The following is a 21,372-nucleotide window of genomic DNA, read 5'->3' on the forward strand; positions in this document are numbered from 1 at the left end:
AGAAAATCTGATGTTGAAAAAGCCACTCACTAGAAGAATCTCCAACTTCCACATTCCCAGAGCCTTGAGAAAGAATGAGCCAATCCATCTGCTTTTCACTTTAATTCAATGAGGTATTTGATTTTCAACTACTGTCTCAGCACTGTATTAAAACCTTGTTACTAGGGAATAAAAGAAAATTACCTGTAATCCCCTTTCCTCAGAAAGCATGTTATTATAATGGATTTCTCACGTTAGTCTGCCTGAGCTGCTACCGAGAGAGAATCTCCGAGCTTTAGAGCATCAGGCTGCTACAGAGTCTGGCAGGTTCTGTCCTGGACCTGAGCTGAACTCACCTGTGGGTTGGCAGGCAGAGACAGTTTGTGGCGTACAGTGACCTTGCATAGAGTTCAGCCTAGGCCAGGGGGCAGGAAAGCTGGTGTTAGATAAAACACCAAATGGTGTGTGGTGGAACAGCCTCTTCAAAAGATATCAATCTGTCTGGGCCACACAATCAGAGCTGACCTCCCTCAAGAATGCATTTTGGTGGCCTCAGCTGTGGTAGATATTCAGAAGGGCTATGAATGAGAGAATTCTCCCAGAGAATCTGTGCTGTCCACTGTGGTCCTGTGGACAGCAGGTGACACTGGCCTGCTTTCTCTCATGGGTCCGGCTTCTGTCAGTCTGGGAAGATCTCTCCATAGGAAGGAGGCTTTAGAGATGGCCTTAGTGCTCCAAGCTCATACTCCAAAGTAGAGACAGGGCAAGCTGAAGGCCAAAATATTACTACAATGTAATATTCTCTTAACACACACACACACACACACATACACAGAGAGAGAGAGAGAGAGAGAGAGAGAGAGAGAGAGAGAGAGAGAGAGAGAGAGAGAGAGCAGAAGAGGGAAGGTATTAGGGCTCTGTCTTCACACCTAACCAAACAGAGGCTCACAACTAGCTTCCTCGTTATTATTTTAAGGCATTTTAAATGAAATGAATGTTTTGTCTATGTGTGAGTGTGTCAAGTACTTGCTTAGTGCAAAATGGGGACATTGAAGCCTATGAAACTGATATTATTAACGTCTGGGAGCTGCCACTTAAGAACTGAGAATTGAACTTGGGTCTTCAGCAAGCACAGTGCACTGGCTGGTTTTGTGTGTCAGCTTGACACAAGCTGAAGTTAATCACAGAGAAAGGAACCTCAGTGTAGGAAATGCCTCCAAGAGATCCAGCTATTTTCTTAAGTAGTGATCAATGGAGAAGGGCCCAGGCCATTGTGGTTGGTACAGTCCCTGAATTAGTAGACCTGGGTTCTATAAAAAGCCATGCTGAGCAAGCCAAGGAGAGCAAGCCAGTGAGTAATAACCCTTCATGGCCTCTGCATCAGCTCCTTCTTCCTGACCAGCTTGGGTTCCATTCCTAACTTTCTTCATTTGGTAACAAACTGAAATGTGGAAGTGTAAGCTGATAAACCCTTTCCTCCCCAACTTGCTTCTTGGTCATGATGATTGTGTAGGAATAGAAACCCTGACTATTCCTAACAGCCAAACAGCAAATACTCTTATCAATATAGCCATCTCTCCAGCCTCTGGGGCAGATTTCATAATAAAATCAAACTTATTCTGTCTTCTTCCTCCAGTCACAGTATAATTTCTGGTAACAGCCTTCAGAGTGTGTGTGTGTCTGTCTGTGTCTGCATATCTCTGCGTATCTATGTGTGTATCCGTGAGTGCTCCAACTATCTAACAGTGTCATTCTCTAAATTCCTCTAGCTCCTGTGCTTTGTCCTCTTGTGTCTGAACACCTGATTGTGTATTGTCATTTATTTTATCGGCTGCAACTATTGGAACTTCAGAGTGAAAACAGAAACGTCTCTAACAATAGAAATCATCACTATAGTCATTTAGTAAATAATGAAATGTGTCAAAACCCAACCACTTCCTGCCCTCAGGACCACCTGACCACATTGCTACTTAACAGAAGAGCTGCATCACAGAGGTCACTTCCTCTCCATGCTCCTGCTTGTACCTGTCTCCCGTTTATCCATCACTCTGCTTTATTATTTCTATTCATTCCTTAATTAATGGACAACATAAAGTCACCTACTGCTCATTAGGTAGAACACAGAAGAGGTGAGAACAAACAGCCATTCAGGCTTACCATACAGCTGTTATGCTGGAAGGAATTTAAGATTGTTTTATGGAATGCCTAAAAATGTAGGCACCATTAAGTGAAGGAAATTGAAGATTTACAAGGTAATTTTCTTAAGTTTTCCCCTGGGGTAGTAAAAGAATTGCCATTAGTAAAGCAATTGATTGGAAGCATTAGCATGGATTAGGTAATAAAGAGGCGAGAGGAAGTATAAAAGGTCCTGCATTCTAAGATCCCAGGGAGGGGTCATAAATTAGGAGGGGAGTGTGTGTGTGTGTGTGTGTGTGTGTGTGTGTGTGTGTGTGTGTGTGTGTGTCTGTGTATGTGTCTGTGAGTGTATCTGTGTGTGTATGTATCTGTGTGTCTCTGTGTGTGTGAGTATGTGTCTGTGAGTCTCTGTGTGTCTGTATGTATGTGAGTGTGTGTGTGTGTGTATGTGTGTGTGTGTGTGTGTGTGTGTGTGTGTGTGTTTGTGAGATGAAAGTAGAAGAAAGTACACCACTACTCATGGAAAGCATGGGAAAATGAACTCATGTAAAGGGACAGCTTTCTTTCCTTGGTGAGACAGCACAGTGGACACCATCAGCCCCTGATGAAGAACTCACTACAGCTTCCTTAGGTGGTGTCTTCCTCCCTCATCCTTTTGCTCAGCCTTGGTTCCTTTTCCTTGTTGTTGGTGTGTATCCACGTGCACATGTCAATAGACTCTTTCAGCAGTGCCCTTTGTCCATGGCTGGTCCCAGATACATATCATCTCTCATCACTGCTGTTGCCTGTCAGTGTAAGGCTGTGTAAACTGCCCCCATTCTGTGAAGGTTTTGGTATGTGTGTCATCATCTCATGTTCTATCTCTAACCCATGAACTACTCCCAACAATAAACATAAGTAACATGAAAAAAAAAATCTGGCTCCTAGCAGAGTATTGGGAGGTATAATCAGAGAGAGCTTAGTCCATAAAAGTCTACCCTGTGAGCTCTTTGGACTCTCAGCACACAGCTAGGTGGCTATGTATCACATCTGTCCCCTTGGTACTGAGGCAGGTAGAGTGAGGTCAATGAAACTTACTGGCTTGTAATTTTATTCAAATGGATGGGCTCTGAGCTCAGTGAGAGTCTCCTTGAAAAATATCAATAAATGGGGTCAGGTCATAGAGGGAGACATCTGAGATGACCTCTAACCTGTACATCCAGTCACACATGTGAGCAACAAAGCCTGTATGCACACACATGTGCACATCCCCACAGGGACATGTCTACAATCTTACACACAAACACAACATGAAGTGAAATTGTGGGGTGAAGTGAAGTTAATGAGTTTGTAAGCCGTCATAAAGAAATGGAGGTTTGCTTGGAATTAAATTTGAGCTTTTGGAAAGTGGGAATTATAACCTGATCCAATTTTCTAGTTAATGAATAAAAATGTCTATTTTGTCTCTAAAGAGGCAAGGGTATTATTTAGAAAGTTCTTATATTGCTGATGTGTGTGTGTATGTTTGTGTATGTGTGTATGTTTGTGTGTGTGTGTGGGGGGGTGATCCAGCCATGTCAGTAGGAGCCAAAGTACTAAAAAATGTTAAGAAATGATTAAATTCTAGAAATATGAGGCCATAAGAAACCTTAGGGGTATTTTGATATAGAATATTGTACAAAAAATGAATTTACAGGAAGGAGTCAAGCATGACCTGGAGGCCCTTTTAGTTCACAAATGGAAAGTTCAAGTCTCAGTTGACTCTGGTGGCGAAGACGAGATGCTTTGCGTGAATCAAATAATCAGGACTTTGTCTCCAAATAGATTTTCCTTTGAGTTGTGGGTTAGGTGTCCCGACCAAACAGAAGGCTGACTGCACAGAGGTAAAAAGTGCTGTGAGTGGGAGGCTCTGAGGGAATATGTGCCTATCCTGGCTTGCTTTATTTCCTTTAAAGGTACCTACCTTCCTAGATCCACAGTTCATTTTGTTTGTATTCATCCTTAGACTCCACAAAAGCAGCATGGAGTGGGATCTCCTGGGTTTCAGGACTGCCCTTTCAACAGCCCTTGGGTGTCCACAGCTTTCTCTATGCCTTGCTCTTGGTTTTAATTTTATCTACTTTCTCACCCATTTACACAAATTTTGTCATCATGGTTCATTTTGGATCTGATAGAAAAGATTCATCTGCCCATTCTCTTGGGATTCACAATTACAGTCCACAGGTTCTGTTCCACTGTCAAGATGATAAGTGTTCAAGGAATTCTTTTTCCTTGTCTTCATGTCTTGGTGCTTTAAAGTCTATAAAAGCCAGGCAGTAAACAAAACTAAATAAAATTGAAGCCCAGGATGTAGTTAGGTGGGAGAACATTGGCCTAGACTGTGTAAGACCTGAGTTTAATCCTAACCACTGAAAGCAAGCAAACAAAAAAAGAAATTAAATAGGTCATAAAATAATATAAACTAGAAAGAGATTGTATCAAACTACAAAGTATCTGTCTTATAAGTGGCAACAAATACCTTGAAACTCTGAGAAGACAAACTTCCCAGTGGAACACACATGTTGGGACGGATCAGCACTGTTTCCCCTACCTTCCCAGTCATTTGTCCCCTGTGTTGAATTTAACAATAACTTGTATAAATAATTTGAAAATAAATATCGTTAATGTTATTATTTCTCAGATTATACACACATCACTGAACTAAAAAAAAAATGAAAGAAAACATGAACAGAAGTTTCCTTTATCCTAAAGACACTGTTTTTTATTTTCAGAAAAATTTTCAACAGTTCTCTTATTAATCTACAGCATTGATCCCCAAGAACCACTTCTCCCCAAGGTATAAAACCCTTAAAAAACTATGTTTTTCTTCTGTAAAAATATTATCTGTTTTAATGAGCTTTGATTTCAGCATGCAATCTTCTCAACTGTAACCCTCGGAGGTGACTGGTAGCTTTGTTGTTCTGCTTCTCTATTCGAGTCCTTGGAAATAAGGATATGGCTACTGCAGAAAAGCTTGCCTTTGGAATGGAGAAACAAAGTGAATGGGAATCACTTCCAGGGCAATCCTGGGATAATCAGGAGACAGACACGGTTACCACAAAGAGAAAACAGAAGCAAACAAGCATACAAAACCCAATATAAAACTAGTTCTCAGATCTGGGAAACTTCCTGGTAACATTTGGTCACCTTTGCCTCATTTGGATGCCATTTAAATCAAATTTTAAAATCTTAAATAAGAAAATCTTCATGGAAGTGCCTGCCTAAAGGCCTCGGAGATTGTGTTGAGGCACTGTGTTCCTTTGATGATATCACCTTATTGTAAAATGAACTTACTAGTCCATGATACATGTGTCTGATCTCAATAGAATTTGATTGATACAGTGTTGTGTTTTGAGCCTGCACACGGGTGATCTTATGGCCTGCTGGTTTCCACTGAAGATTTGGCTCGTGGGGAATGGACAAGGTTTATAGGTTTCCACTCCAATTGCATAATTATTATTCGTCATCAGTCATAGATGGAGAGGGCTCGTGGGACTCTGTCCAGGAAGCTGGTGGCAGTTGATGACTTCTGGCAGAGAGAAGCCATTGTCTTTAGTAATCTAGCCACTAGAAAGTTACTTCTGCTCCAATGAGTAGCTACTCATACATATGTGCACTACCTAGCCTAGTTAAATGGAATCTGTCTCACAGAAAAACCAAAATAAAGCAGAGACATGGTTAGGAGGAGGGAGGTTAATAATGGGTAAGAGAGAAGAGAAGGATGAATGTGACCAGAGTATATTATATGAATTTGTGAAATTGTCAAAATTATTAAAGGAATCCTTAAAAAGAGAGAAAGAAGGGTAAAGAGCAGTCGGGGAAAGAAAGGAAGGAAGGTAAGATGGAGTGAGGAGGGAGGAAATGAAGGAGGAAGGGAGGGAGGGAAGAACAGTGGGAGTGAGAAAGCTAGGGAGAGAGGTCAGAAGAGAGAGGGAGGAAGATAGAAAGGGAGGGAGGGAAAGAGGAAGGGAGGGAGGGGAAGACAAAGGGAAGGAGAGACAGAGGAACAGTGGGAGTGAGAGAGCTCGGGGCAGAGCGTAGAATGGAGGAAGAAAGGGAGAAAATTTTGTTTAGGTATACAATTTCTAGAGATGAATTCCTATAAAGGGTACAGTAATTCAGTATGACTGAGTGCTTGCTTTGTGTGATAGAATTGTCAAGTAAAGCAACTAAATCATATTTTCCATAAATATAAATGTCTTGTAAACTTAGTAGTGTTCAGTTCCATGGTTAAACCAGTGTTAACTCCAAATAAACAATTCCCCATAGAAAACATACAGAAGCATGCATATTGTTGAGTCAAAACTTAAAGTTTCCCTATTTGTTTATGCTTCTCCCCTATGAATCTGTTTTTTTTACTTTTCATTCATTTAGCTCTCATTGTAGTTTAAATATGAACTGTCTTTCATGGATTTACATGTTAGGATATTGGGCCTCCAAAATACTGCTGCTTTTGAAAATTATGCATCTTTAGTAGGTAGAGCCTTGCTGATGTATGTTACTGGGAGCTGGGAAAATGGTGAGATTTTAGAGTCTGGTCTTATTTCTGCTCCCTCTCCCTCTGCTTCCAATTTGTGAATCATGTGTGAATGCTTTGCTTCCTGAATTCAAGGCTCATGTCAGCCTCATGTTTCCAGCCCTTGTCTTACATGAAGGTCTATACCACTTTGGAACGGGAGGACCCAATAAACCTTTTCTTCCCAGCTTGTCTTTTGTCCAAGTATTTTTATTATGCCAACAGAAGAGTAACTAGATATATCCCATTTGCCATTCTCATCCCAAGTCCTACACTTGGCTCTCTAAGTAATCCTGATCACACTCACGATAATTTGTGTTCTGCTTCACCTCAAATCGCATTCAATATAAAAAAAAATATTTCAACGTGTTTCTCCTTGGCCAAGAACGTACATCTTTGTGAGATTTGTCAAAGGAAAGGAAAGTATCCAACAACCATGATCAGTAGCAGGGCCAGCACTACAGTCTCCTCCTGAGGGAACTCCAGCCACACCCACTTCCGAGGAGCCCAGCAGAAACTATATCACCTGGGCAGTAATTATGTTTCAGCACAAATATGTTTCTTCCTTGTTTTGTCTTTAGTTCCAATGAGAATTAATTTCTGCAGCATCTCTGAATCAATCCATAACATGAAAATCAGGCACGTAGTCTATATGGGAAAGGAGGAACAATGTAAAGGTGCTGATTTAAATCAGACTGAACCTATCAGATGAGTTTATAACCCATTTTGAAAACTCGGGCTTTCGTTTTGTTCTGTTTTTTAGAGTTTCATCTTTGTTGCTTATGGTTTTCAATAGCCTCATGTGGGGCTAGAGAGGCATTTTGCAAGGCAGTAAGTCCTGGATGGCTTGTGATGGCAGCAGGGCAAACAATGGTGAGAGAATTTGAACTGAAATGTTTCAGTAAAGCTGCAGTGTGCCAACCTTGACACACTCAATTCTTTCTTGAAGAATTAAGATAAAAGATTATGAGTGCTCTGATGAAATCACAAACCGTTTTATTATTAATAGAGGTATGGAAGAAGAGCCTGACAAAATGTGTTGTGTTCCAGACAATATTTTCCTTGTAGAGTATGTCATTATTTTTTTTCAGTGTTGTTTAGCCTTTTTTATGTGCATCCTGTAAAGGGAACATTGAAAGATGACTATATTCCCTGCTGTCAGAACACACAAGGAAGACAAGTGTACTCGTGGAGTGGGAGCTAGGTGCTGAAACTTTATGGGGGTGTATCTGTAAATTAAACAAATAGATAAATATTTTCCATTTTATTTCCTTCAACATCAGACCAGAAGCCTGGAAATTGAACTTTTACAAATTGCTGCTATGGTCATAGGATTAACAGTACTACCTGTCGGTGAACTGCCTACAAGGCCTCAATTGCTCTTGGGATATCCTGATGTCAGAGACTGAGCTTCTTCAAAATCTGCCGTGTGGAGCATGAAGCAGCTGGTCTGGCTATCCACATGATGATGCTGAGTGAGTCTGATGAAGGGGCTGAGAAATTGCTCTGATGTATCATAGTGCCTGCATCTAAAGCAAATTTGTCTTCAGCCTCCCAGGCTCACTGGATATTAAGATAAGGCATGGGGGTTGGCACACATTCCCTGCAGTTTCAGCCTGAGACATGTGGAAGTGATTCTAGCCTAGACAATCACATTCCTCCTAAAAAATGTTGGCAAGTCCTCAGAAACTGCGGCCAGTTATGATTAGCACTCTTCTGAACATCATTTGGGGAAAAAATAAGGTCTGATAGAAAAGAAAGAAAATTCTGGCACCTTTATGAATTCAAGAAAATGTTTTATGAAGAATAAAGCCCTGCAAACTTAGTACAGAAAAAAAGAAATCAATAGAACTTGCTGACTGCCTTTTGGAGTGCAGGAAGAAGGCTGAGGTAAAGTTAATTACTGCCTTATTAGGCTGAGCTTTGGACCTGGCAACCCCAAGAAGCCAGGTTAAATGCAAAGAAATCATTTCAGCTGTCGTCCCTGTGGCAGGAAATGGTAGAATTTGCATGCACAGTATTAAAGGAGAGACACAAGGCTCTGACTTCTAAATGCCAACATAATGATGAACAGAATCCTATTCACCATCTCCCAGAACCTGTTCTCTGGTGCTCTGGGTTACTGAGTAGGAAAGAACATCTCTCCATGAAAATCAAACACAATAATCAAATTCCTCAAGCTAAAGAAAGTCAAGGAATTCAAGTGTGAAGTTTTAAACCTTAATGGTGATCAGTGACCAAAGAGTAAGTCCATTGAGGAAAACTGTTCTTCAAAAGTTTTAGGGTAGCCATGATTCAAAGAACTAGTTGGAGAGATACGAAACATCTATGTATAAAGGCAATGGAAATGAATGTGTTATCCACAGTGTTGAAACTCCAGCAACATTATGAGAAACTTGAGCAAGCTTATGCAGTACAAGTTCTCTTACCTGTACACTAAAGATAAATTATCTGTAAACTGATTATATAAAAATGTAAAATAAAGTATTTTACTGTTAATATCCATACATATATTCCACATTCACACACACACACACACACACACACACACACACACACACACACACACATCAGACCAGAGAGGCAATACCTATACAATATCTATTCACCTAAAATACAATATATTTATTAAGTATTTATAGAAATAAGTGATATAAATTCTTATTTTTCCAGCCTTAGAAGATTTCTGGATCTAAAGGCAGAGGGAGTTCATGAGTCCACTTAGTAATGCACACCAGCAGCATCCGTCCTGTAAATATAGCATCCTGTGGATCTGCAGAGGATGTCAGATACTGCATGAAATGGAAGGATGCTCTTACAACTTCTGCTCCTCATGTGACTTTGTGGAGAAAGGATTTTCTCTCTGGGATGCAGTGCTTACTTGACCTTTAGTACATTAAGGACAGCAGGTAAATCATTGGCTTCTCTGGGAGAGGCACATTGATTTAGGGACACAAAGAAAATGCTCACTAAACAATGTGCTATCCAGAATCATAAACACACCCATAGCCAAGAAAATGGATCTGATGCTTAATTAACTTTCACTCACCTTCCAAACAATGAGGACACACTGAAAATACAATCAAATGTGTTTAGTCTCAATCTAGAGCCACTCTACGTAGCAATCCAGAGTCTAGGGAGATTGTTGTTAATTTCTCTCTCCCGCTCCCTCCCTCTCTCCCTCCCTCCCTCCCTCTCTCTCTCTCTCTCTCTCTCTCTCTCTCTCTCTCTCTCTCTCTCTCTTCTCTCTCTCTCTCTCTCTCTCTCTCTCTCTCTCTGTATAAGTGTGTTTCTATATATATATATATATTATGTGTAAATATATATTTTTAAATTAATAAGTTAAATTTAGAAAAAGTTTTAATTTTTCATATATGTACGCATAAATACATATAGATGATAGATAGATAGATAGATAGATAGATAGATAGATAGATAGATAGATAGGTAGGTAGGTAGATAGGTAGATAGAATAGTTCTCCCTTATACACAAACACATATGAATGGGAGATAGAAAAGAGACAAAGAGACACACAGACAGACAGACTGACATACATACATACATATATACATACATACACACATCCATATACAGGCAGACAGACAGATAGACAGAACAGAACTAAGAAAGTCTGGCTTATGAAGATAGACCTTTCACCCTTACATTTTATTCCTGGAAAGGATGTCATTTATCTATTATCATGAACATCCAATTTTATGGTTTCAGGTCAGAAGGACTTTTTCATATGCAAAAGCAAACATAATTATCACTAGTTTTAACTGCACAGGGAAACCACACTCCTTCAGGTGTCTGGCTTAGGGTTTCTATCCCTGTGATGAAATGTTGTTCCCCAAAACAACTTGAAGAAGAAAGTGTTTATTTTCTCTTACAACTCTCTGGTTATCACTGCAGGAAGTCAGGGCAGGAAAGGAAGGCAGGGCTTTCTTTCATTGCTTCTGGTGCAAGTTTGGAACTGCTGAGGTACCAGCCTTGTGGACTAAGTAAAAGCTAGTTGTGGGGCCGGCCCCAGGGAAAGACAGCTACTGTGGAACCACTGTAGCTGTGAGGTTTTTAGCCTCCCGCACTGAGGAAACCTGGCTTCGCAACTTCTTGGAGATTTGTCTGTTGTTTATTATTTTACATCTTACTTAGTAAATTCTGATACACACACACACACACACACACACACACACACACACACACACACACACACACAAACATATGCCCTGATTTTTTTTTCTAACTGAACCCTAGAACAACAGTGAAATAAAGTGAGGTAAATAAAGACACTTTTGGAATGTGTATTATAGAGAAGAAAGCAAGCAGTATTTCTTCTGTGCTTTCTGAATGATGTCAGGAGCTAACTGCCAGCCACCTTCTAATCAAGAAGCTGGGGAGGAGGAGAGGAGACTGCAAGGCTCAGAGCTGTTAGGCTCCCAAACAGCACAGCACAGTGAATCTGGACATGACCTGAGGATACAGTAGGGTCCTCTGTCAACCGTCCATGTGATCTTGGAATATTATTTACCACTCTGTCTTTCAGTGTCCCTTTTTAAAACTGACATATAATCTTTTCTTTACCCCTAGCATGATCCTTAGTGATGGTAAAGTACTTAGCATAATACTCGGACTGTGGGAAACGCCATGTAACTGTGGCCTATAGATGTCTGTCACATACCTGCATACTATTTCTTAGTGACCAAAATTATTTGTAAATGATGCATCCAACATGACTAAATTTGCAGAGATCTGGGTCATAAAGTCTTATGGCAGGAATAAGACAGTTCTCATTTCCTCCTGGATGGTATTTGTTTGTGTGAATAATAGTAACCCCTTAGGCTCCTATGTTGCATGAAATATAAAAAGTAAAATCCCATGCTATCAGCGGCTAGGCATCATAGCGACCTGTTCTCAGCCTGACAGACTGACTCCAAGCTCTTGAATCGACCCCTCCTCCTGGGGCACTAAGTTCACATGGCTGTCAATTGCCATACATGCCCCGTGTTTCCAAATTCCTGGGCTGTCTGGAGTGCTCTCTCGCATACCACGCTCTGCCACCGAGCCACCAAGTGAAGAGAAACATCACACAATCCTAGCTCAGAATCAACAGGTCACACAATCATTGGGCACAGAACCTAGCATCCGAATTTTACAAACTATTCCATGTTAGAAATCCTCCAGTGGCCGACCCTGGATCCGTCACTTGAAACAACAGCCCCCAGCTTCCTATGTTCTGTCTACCTCCCTTGTCCACTGTAGTCCAAAAAGGCCATGCCTTTCTCCTGCCTTCTTCTTCCTCTTCCTGACCCAGAAGTCCTGCCTACTCTCTCAGTGACTGGTGTCCTCTAACGTTTATTTATTAGGGTTAAATCCTACCGCATTCCTATATTCAAATGTTTAGTCACTGGTGGATAGAAATGTTTAAAATGATTATAAAGAATAGAAGGTTTGATCTCTTTGGAGTAGGTATGGCCTTATTGTAGGAAGTTTGTCACTAGAAGTAGAATTGGGGGTTTCAAAAGGCACACCAGACCAAGATTTTGGTCCTCTTCCTTTCCCCACACCTTCTGCATGGTTCACCATGATGATAGCAGACTAGTCTTCTGACACTGTATGCAAGCCCCTAACTTAATATGTGTTTTCTGTAAGTTACATTGGTCATGGAGCTTCTTCGAGATAAGGAACAGTCACTCAGCCAATTTCAATTCTTACTACTGTTGTTTTGCATTGCAACAAGTCCTCTGGACCCCAGACTGGTGTTTAACTTACTTTGTAACCACGGATAACATTGAACTTCTGACCCACTAATCTCAGCTTCCTGTGTGCTAGGGTTACTGTATCCCGATTCCAGGGAAATAGTAGGATATTCAGGGATTTTTGCATGCTTAACAAGCATTCTCCTGATGAACTATATCCTGGCTCCTTCCTGTGTGCTTTCTGGTTTCGTTCTCTGTTTAAAACTGCACTGTTTACAATGATTTTTACACCTAGGATGTGTAAGCAGTCCATAATTATAAAGTTGATTAATATGTTCTCATGTTAGTGGCTCTCTGTTCATTGAAAGGCAGGCTGTAAAGATGGTGACAGCCAAAGTAGCTATAGTCACTGGAGAACAATCAGACATGGGAGCTGAGAATACTATGCTATGAGCAAAGAGCTGGAATATACATTAAGGTGCAATAGAAAAAGAAAAACTTTGGTTTAATAATAACACCATAGATAATTCTGATTTTTAATTCCATCATGACAGTTTTCCCAAGTAGAAGAGAATTTACCCACTCTGCAAGATGAAAGTGTAGGGCGCTTTTTAAGTTTCCAGTTAAGACCTGAACCTTGTTGGAAATATGCACTTCTAGGTTCTGTATCTTGGTCAGACCTTATTGGCCTGGCTGCTTCTGAGTGTGAGCAGTTCTCATTTTCGGGATGCGGAGGAGCAGGCAGAATGTCGCGGAAAATGAGCAGGAAAGTTTAGTGATGAGAGATTAGCTCGGCTATGAGTTATTAATAGTAACATTATAGCAGCATTATCATCCCCACCCTAAGCTGCTGCTGTCATCATTTCTGTCTGTATGTCACTCCAAGTGACCTCAGCAGTCATATCTGCCATATTCCCTAACTGTCCCAAGTCCTTGAACAAATTTTCATTTCCTCACATGGGGTGGAATTTCTTTTCCCTGAGAATTTTCCCAAATATGTTACCTTGAGATATTCAGGATACTTGGCTTTTGAGTCAATTTTATGTTCTGATTACTTTCAGTGGTGCTAATTTTTTAAAGCAAACCCAAATAAATACTGACTCATAAAATTTTTTTGGGTGATGTTTTAGACCAGAATCAAAAGTAAGGAGGCAAATTTCATTTGTTAACAGCTAAGAAGGTTTAATGACCTTGAAAATTATGCTGAACTATAAATAAGAGATAATGATTATGAAGATGCCTAGACACATGAATATTACTCCAGTGCATTCCCACACTATTGGCTTTAACTATCATTCCATGTGCTTCTGTCAGTGTTATAGTTCAAGGCTATAGCACCCCACTATCTACTACAGAAAAAAAAAATTAAAAACGGGCTACTTTTGCTTTAGAGAAAAAAATTGTCTTGATATTCTAAGTATCTAATTCCTAGACACTTAAATTAAGGAAAATAGGTTAAAACCAAGTAAATATTGGAGTCAGGCAGGAGAGGCCTGATCTATTTCACTATTCGGAGTAAAGATTCCTATTTGGCCAAAGCCAAGGGAGAATGAATTCCACGTGTTGGTAATTTGTGAGGGTCTCTTCTTTGTATACATTGAGAGAATAGAGCCAAGTATTTCCCAATTTCAGAGAGGAAGAGAGAAGAATGAGAAATGCATGTGTGTCTATGTGCTTCATCATGAAGTAATATATGCACTTTGAGAAGAATCTAAAGCAGTCTCTCATAAACTTAATACAGGGGATCTCTTGATCCTCACATCTCTTTTAACTTAAGCAAGTGTAGGTCTCTGCCAAATATCTGCTTCCAATAGAGGTAGAGGTTTCAGAAAAATTTAATGAGATAGGAGACATGCTTAATCTCTGTCCCTTAAGATGACCCACTTTATTAAACTCTATGTCTCTTCCAGGAGTTCCCTCGCCAACCAACCACACCTGTATCCACCAGGAAGTCTTGATCTTGTTCTCATTGTCTGATTCCGTGTTGATCATCAGTCTCCTGGAGATTGGAACATGTCCCCGAAGCAGTGAGGAGAGGGCATGACTCTGTGAGCATCTCTTCTAAATAGTACCAGATACATTTACAAGCTTAGCTTTTTTTCCCTTCTTTTAAATTTATCTTCACAAAGAGGACACTCGGGCAATGTTTCATTATTCCCGCTAATGGGAGGGAGGAGTGGAGTGGATGATTTAGAAAAGGAAGTATCCTCCTGATAAACCTGTTAACATCAGCTTGAGAGTCTTTTATTTGAAGAAATAAAAATAAGGATGTAGCTGGGAGGTATTCTTCAGGGACAGTCTGAGGAATGAGATGAATTCTTAAAATCATTCCTTTCCCCACATTAATATTTGCACTCATAAAAGACTCTTTCCATTTATTTATTTGTAGAAATAACACCTCCCTGGAAGTAGGTTTTTGGATTATAAGAAGACTATATTACTGTCATCTGAGAAAGAAGGAGAGCTAGAAACAGAAAGTAATACATTGTGGTTTAGAAAATACCAACAACAATCAGAGGCTAAATGAGTTGAAGGTTATATTTTTTAAGAAAAAGTGAATTGAGTTCAAACTTTTAGATTCCCCACTTGATACTTTTATGATCTTCAAGTTGCTGATGACTAGAGTCTTGCTTTTATACATGAGATCAGAATAAGAAATTCTTGCACAAAAGTTGTTGTAGTTATACAAAGTGGGTTGCCATGTTTTGATGGCTAATTTTCATTATCAATTGACAGGATCTAGAATCATCTGGAGGAGACTGTCATTGAGGAAAAGCCAGTGTGCACATATGTGGGAGATTGTCTCTATTACACCAAGTGAGAGAGGGACACACCGTGGGCACCTTTCTCTTGGTGGGGAATGCTAGCTAAGACGGTAGTTGTCTATTTATTTCTGTCTGCTATTGATTGTGGATGTCACATACCCAGCTGTCTTGAGGTCCCTGCTATGATGGCCTGTAACTTGAAATTGTGAGCTACAGCAAACTGTGCATCTACTGCCCATTGTCAGAGTATTTTCTCATAGTGACAGAAGTGAAGCTCATACACATTTATATGGAGAATAATTTAACAACTAACATGTTTTTGCTCTACTGTGGGACATAAAGGCAGACCTATGGACTCTGTCTTCTTGTAACCTACTATCACCGTACACTTAGGATATTTATCTAGTGGATTACAAAATATTGTCTCCACAGCTCCCGTGCCCAAGAAATTAAACCTTCTTTCCATACTCTTGACATGATCCTTGTTTTATAGAGCTGGTGTAAGCCTGAGTTATCTGTTTCTCTTAAATGCCATGTGAGAAACTCAGAAGCTTAAAGCAATATACATTATTATACATAGTTTCTAAGGGAGTTTGGCATCCATATAATAGCTTTTCCTCTGTGCAGGGCTTTTGGAGGTTGTGCTGGAAGTGGCCATCAGAGCTTCAGTGTGGACTTATGAAAGCTACCATGGACCAAAGAATGACAGCCAAATTTACATAAATTTCTCTTAGCTAGAACTTACTGGGTAACTTCCCTCTCTTATTTTCTACATTCAGTTCATAGTGGGAAAACAATACTCTTTCATTCCAGTTTTTAAAAAATTAACATTCATATTTAATTTATATTTCATTACAAATGATCCTTTATAAGTTATATAAATTATATATAATGTATATTTTATATTGATGTCTTTATTACATATAATATATTATAAATTATATATAATTTATACATAAATTTATTATAAAATATACAATTTACTGAATATTTATAGCATTCATGGCTCCCATATTCATGCAGCTAACTATTAATTTATGACAGATTATACCAAAATTCAGTTACCTTAAAATAATAATAATGTTTCCTCACACATCTTTTTTAATCAGGAGGCCTTAGCTTGGTAGGCTGTTTCTGCTTGGAGGCATCTCCTGAGTATGTGATCAAGAAGCTGCATTTGGCAACTCTTAAGTACTTACTTACCACAATACACTGATGTATTCTGTTGGCTGAGCTGGCATCTGCATAAGTTTTTAAAGTCAGACCAGCCTCATTAAAACACAAGTCCACCAAACAGAAGCACAAGTTTTAATACATGTTTGGATAAAAATACATCTGAGAATTTTGTTTTTCATACCTATAGCTGTGTGGCCAACATATAAGAGTAGATCAATGGTAAAGCAAACACTACTCTACCTGTGCAGTTCCAGGAATGAAATGAAACAGGTCTTTAAGGATGAAGAGTAGATACATAGACAAAATCAGACTCACCTTTCCTGTCAGAAGGAGAAGGGCACAGACATGAGAAGGGATTAGAAGGAATACTGCTTGTGCAGGATGCTAAACTAATCATATCATATGTGGCATCACTGTTCATGGAGTCTAGTTGTAGATACTGTCTTTGCTATATCTAACTCTTGGGATTTTAGTTTAATTCCTAGGAATAGAAACCAAATTAATTTATTTTGCAACAGCTTTGATTAGGATATATCTGTTGATCTTCCCTGATCACAATGCTTTTAAATATAATATTTATATAAGCATTTTAAATATAATACAATGTAAGAAAATATATACTCAAATTTGACAATAAAAATAAGGTTACTACATTCTCATAATTTTAATGGTCTACTAAACTAATTATTTTGTCATTATCATTCCTGGGTGGCTCACTTCATCACCTAGACTGAACATAGATCTCATCATCTTTGGCCTTAGATGTCACCTCTAGAATGTTGTGCTTGCAAAAGTTAACTGTAGATTTCTAATTTTATGTATCTTGCTGAATTTAACAATATATAAGGAAAAAGCTTGTGGTTAAGAGGCAACAAAACTACCATCTCGTGGCCTTCCATTGCTATAGAATCAATTATGTGCCATTATGTTTTTTCGGTTTTCAAATAAGAAATAGACTTACCTCAAACAAGGGCACAACTCGTGTGTGTGTGTGTGTGTGTGTGTGTGTAGATCACAAGGCTTAAGACAGTTCAATGGTCATCACAACCTTGTCACATAAGGCTATATTGATGTGCCTAAACAAACTAAGGCTTACAACTACAGGAGTGCCCACAGCCACATAGTTAGAAAAAAATAATTCTCTCTGCCTGGATTAAGAAATGACTGCAAAGAGTGCTGTTGGTAGTGAAGAATAGAAGCTAATGGGGCGCACAGAGTGGACTCCGCTCTGCAGCACATGGCCAGCAGGCTTCAGGCACTGCAGCTGGAAAGGAGACCCTGGGCCAGCGAGGAGCCCGACAGAGGCACATTCACATCTGAGTTCACTGCTAATGAGCAGAGCATGCTTTGTAGCTCAACAATCACATTATTATCTAAGCATTCTATTTGGAAGAGAATGCCTGGAATCTTTTTATAGATTTATGCTATTTGCTCTAAGTTCACACTGAGAAATGGAGATTAAGAGGAGAGAGAGGAGAGTTATCAAAAGGAAACTTTGTACGGAACTAGGGCATTTGGGATAGATATGATCATTAGCATTTTTATGAGTTTTGAGCTTCCTTTTTGACACTGATAAGAGATCTGTGTTCTCTTAAATGTAATGAACTGTATATTTGCCCTTATTTGCAAGTTCAGTCTTGGGAAAGACAAAACCAAGTACTGTCTAGTACCGGGGTTTCCTTGGGGTGTTGGGACAAAAAAAAAAAGCCATTCATGCTTAAATTAAATTTAAAAATGAACTATTTTAGGTTTACTTCATTTTGGAGAAAACCCTCTGGTACTACTGTTTGGGAGTGTGTAGGTGGAAAGGGTGTGGAGCTGTGCAGGCCAGAGCATCTACACTATACAAATCATTGTGCAACAGTTTTGGCTAAAAGTGTTTAACCCTTCCCCCAAGTACTGCTTCAACCTTGTACTCATAAATAGGGAAGGATGCTTATTTATAGTTTTTGAAACTATTTCATTGTGTAGCCCAAGCTAGCATGAAACTAGGCCTCTCTGTTTTAGCTCAGAGTAGGCTGGAATTTGCAATCTTTGACCTTGACCTCATTAGCTGTGGGGCTGTGTATATGAGCTGCCACAGTAGGTTTGATTGTAAGACATTTAACATTTGTTCACCATGAACAGTTTGCCTCTCATTTGGTTATATAGACTCTAGATGTTCCTTCTGTTCTCTATCATTGGGATGTAGTATTTAGTACTCAAGGACCTTTAGCCTAGATTCTGACTCCTCAGTCTTTTGAAGCCTAAACTAGGTTTGAGAATGATGGACAATTTAATGTCATGATACCTCAGGTTTTCTATATATGAAATGGGAGTAAAAAACAAATCATGGAGCTTTGGAGTAATTAATGAGATTATGTGTGTAAAGTATTTGCAGCAGTAGAGATTTATATTACTTATTATCACCGATGTCCCTGCATCATCTACTTTAGGGAAATGGCATTTTGAAAGTTCCAGTTTAAAAAGAAAGCAGAAATCAAATGTAGAAAACAAAGCAGAATACTGGTCTTCAAGATTCATAATTTGCCCCTTTCTGAATGGCCTGTTTCTCCTAGATTCTTTGTAATTCCCAGTCAAACAGCCCTCTTACTATCCCTATGATCTCTGCTCCCATGGGTCTGATACCATGTGTGGTAGTATGAAATTGAATCTTCCCTATAGGTTCCTCCAATTGAACAGTTGGTCTCCCATGGGTGGGGCTATTTGAGGAGGTTATAAAACTTGTAGGTAGCCAAACCTTTACAAGACGTACATCCTGGAGGATGGACTTTAAGGATTTACAACCATGACTCATGCCTCTTCTCTCTGCTTCCTGTGCTGATGAAATGTGATCTCTCTGCTTCCTGATTCGCATACTATGCCATGCCTCACCCACCATCATGAGTTATCCCACTGAAAATTGAGCTCAAATAAACTCTTTTTCAAGTTTCTTTTTGTCATGGTGTTTTATTACAGCAGCCAAAATGTACATAATACATTGAGATTTAATAACAGAGGGTCCAGGTTAAAAGCAGAAGGGAAACCAAGGAAATCAATTATGTAGGAGCTCAAAAATTGACTTTATCAAGACACTAACTGAAGAATTTAAGACTCTATACTGATGCTTAATGGTACCCTGTCTCCAACCAGGTACCTCTCTGAAAGTTCTAAAATTCATCATTATAATTCATAATGTGGCTGATTTCTACCCCTATTAGATCTCTTTGCAAGAGTAAATACAAATATTTATGGGTTTGTTTTTTTTGTTTTGTTTTGTTTCTTCTTCTTCTTCTTCTTCTTCTTCTTCTTCTTCTTCTTTTTTTTTTTTTTTTTTTTTTTTGGTTATCAAGGCAAAGTTGTAAGTGTGATCAAAGCTGATAGATTGACAGCAGATATTGCAGCTATTGTAATGTTTGTTCCTGATTCCTTGTGCATAATGACTTTCCAATGGCGTGTTGAGAAGCAAATGATGAGGAACGGATTAAAGGGAACTGGGAGCTCTGCCCTCACTGCCATCTCTGTATCCTTGCTTCCTCATCCTCCAAGGATTCAATGTGGTAGAAAGATGGTACTTTCTACTTTCAAAGAACAAGTACCAGTTCATGTTGACCCTTACTATTGGGATATTATTGATAATTTACTAAATTCATTAGTAAGACACCTACATACAGACGATTTTTTTTTGCTACACATAGACATCCCCTTTTAAAAATCTATTTCATTGTCTTAATGAGATTAGAATGGGGAATCTCTCTCTCTCTCTCTCTCTCTCTCTCTCTCTCTCTCTCTCTCTCTCTCTCTCTCCTGTCCTCTCCTCTCCTGTCCTCTTCTCTCCTTTTTGTTTTCTAAGTACTGACCAAGGGTGTGTTAGCCTACCACACTGTATAAGGATAGGAACACTTAGCATTTCCTCTTTGGTGATCCTCTGCAGCAACATGCTTGGAGGATAAAGCAGAGGTGCTGGAAAATCATAAGAGGAACTGGAGTTTAGAGAATAGGGCCACTCATGAAAAAGAAGTCTATTGGCAGGATCTAGGGTCTTTCTTTCGACGAGAGTCACCTGTTCACCTCTTTCAGATTCTAGCTATAGGTGTAGAAGCCATTTTCTGCAAAACAAAAACAGCCCTTAAGACTAGCACATTAAAATGTGTTTTAAGTGCTAATTAATACATAGTAGCCAACCTTCTAGGTGGCCAACAACTATCTGTGACTCGAGTTAGTTAACTATTGTGTGGACTGGTATCATGTGGAAGAGGGCTGAGTTTTGTAACCAGAAGGACAAGGTTCGAATGACGAAGTCTGACTTCTGGGTTGTGTCCTGCTGGCAAGAGTGACTTCCAGTCTCTCTCTGTCTCTCACTCTTTCTCTTTTGATGCTTCCTGATGGAAGCCTGGAAACCAGATGTCTTGCCATGAGGACTCTTGAGCAGCCATAGAGGCCCACACAGGGAGAAATGGGGGCCTCCTGCCAACCGCTCGTGAGGAAGTGAGATTTCCTGCCAATGGCCCTGTCAGTTGGCCATCCTGGGAGCAGATCTCCTTGCCTGAGGAAGTTGCCAAATGACTGCAGTCTTGGCTCTGATGTCAGCTGCAGCCTCACGAGAGATGCAGTCACACGGAATCCTGGTAGAGATTCTTGACTACAGAGATTTTGAGAAAGCATTAGTAATTGTTCATGACACCGAGTTTTGAGGTTATCAGTTATATTGTGATAGATCACTAAATGCACACGCAAAGACTCACAGAAAATATGGACAAAGGAAAACATCGAGAATCATTTCCAAAATAAAACTTACCCAGAGAAAATAAGATTTATAAACAAAACCTCTCACCAAATCATTATTGATATTTACCATTAGCTTTGAAGATTAGTGAGAAATTCTTTTTCATAATTATGATGTGTAGGTATCCATTAAATGAGGGGTGGGAAAAAGGCCCTGTAAGCAAGATACATGGCCAGTAATCTAGCACTGGGGTGGTAGAGGCAGAAAAATGGAGAGTTTCCTACACAGTAAATTGGAGGTCAGTCTGTGTTTTGTTAAAAAGAAAATGTCTCAAATAAAGTTGGATTCTTATTAGTTTAAAAATACTGGGAGCTAGACTG

Source organism: Micromys minutus (assembly GCF_963924665.1).
Source record: "Micromys minutus genome assembly, chromosome: 4".
NCBI classification, from domain to species: Eukaryota; Metazoa; Chordata; class Mammalia; order Rodentia; family Muridae; genus Micromys; species Micromys minutus.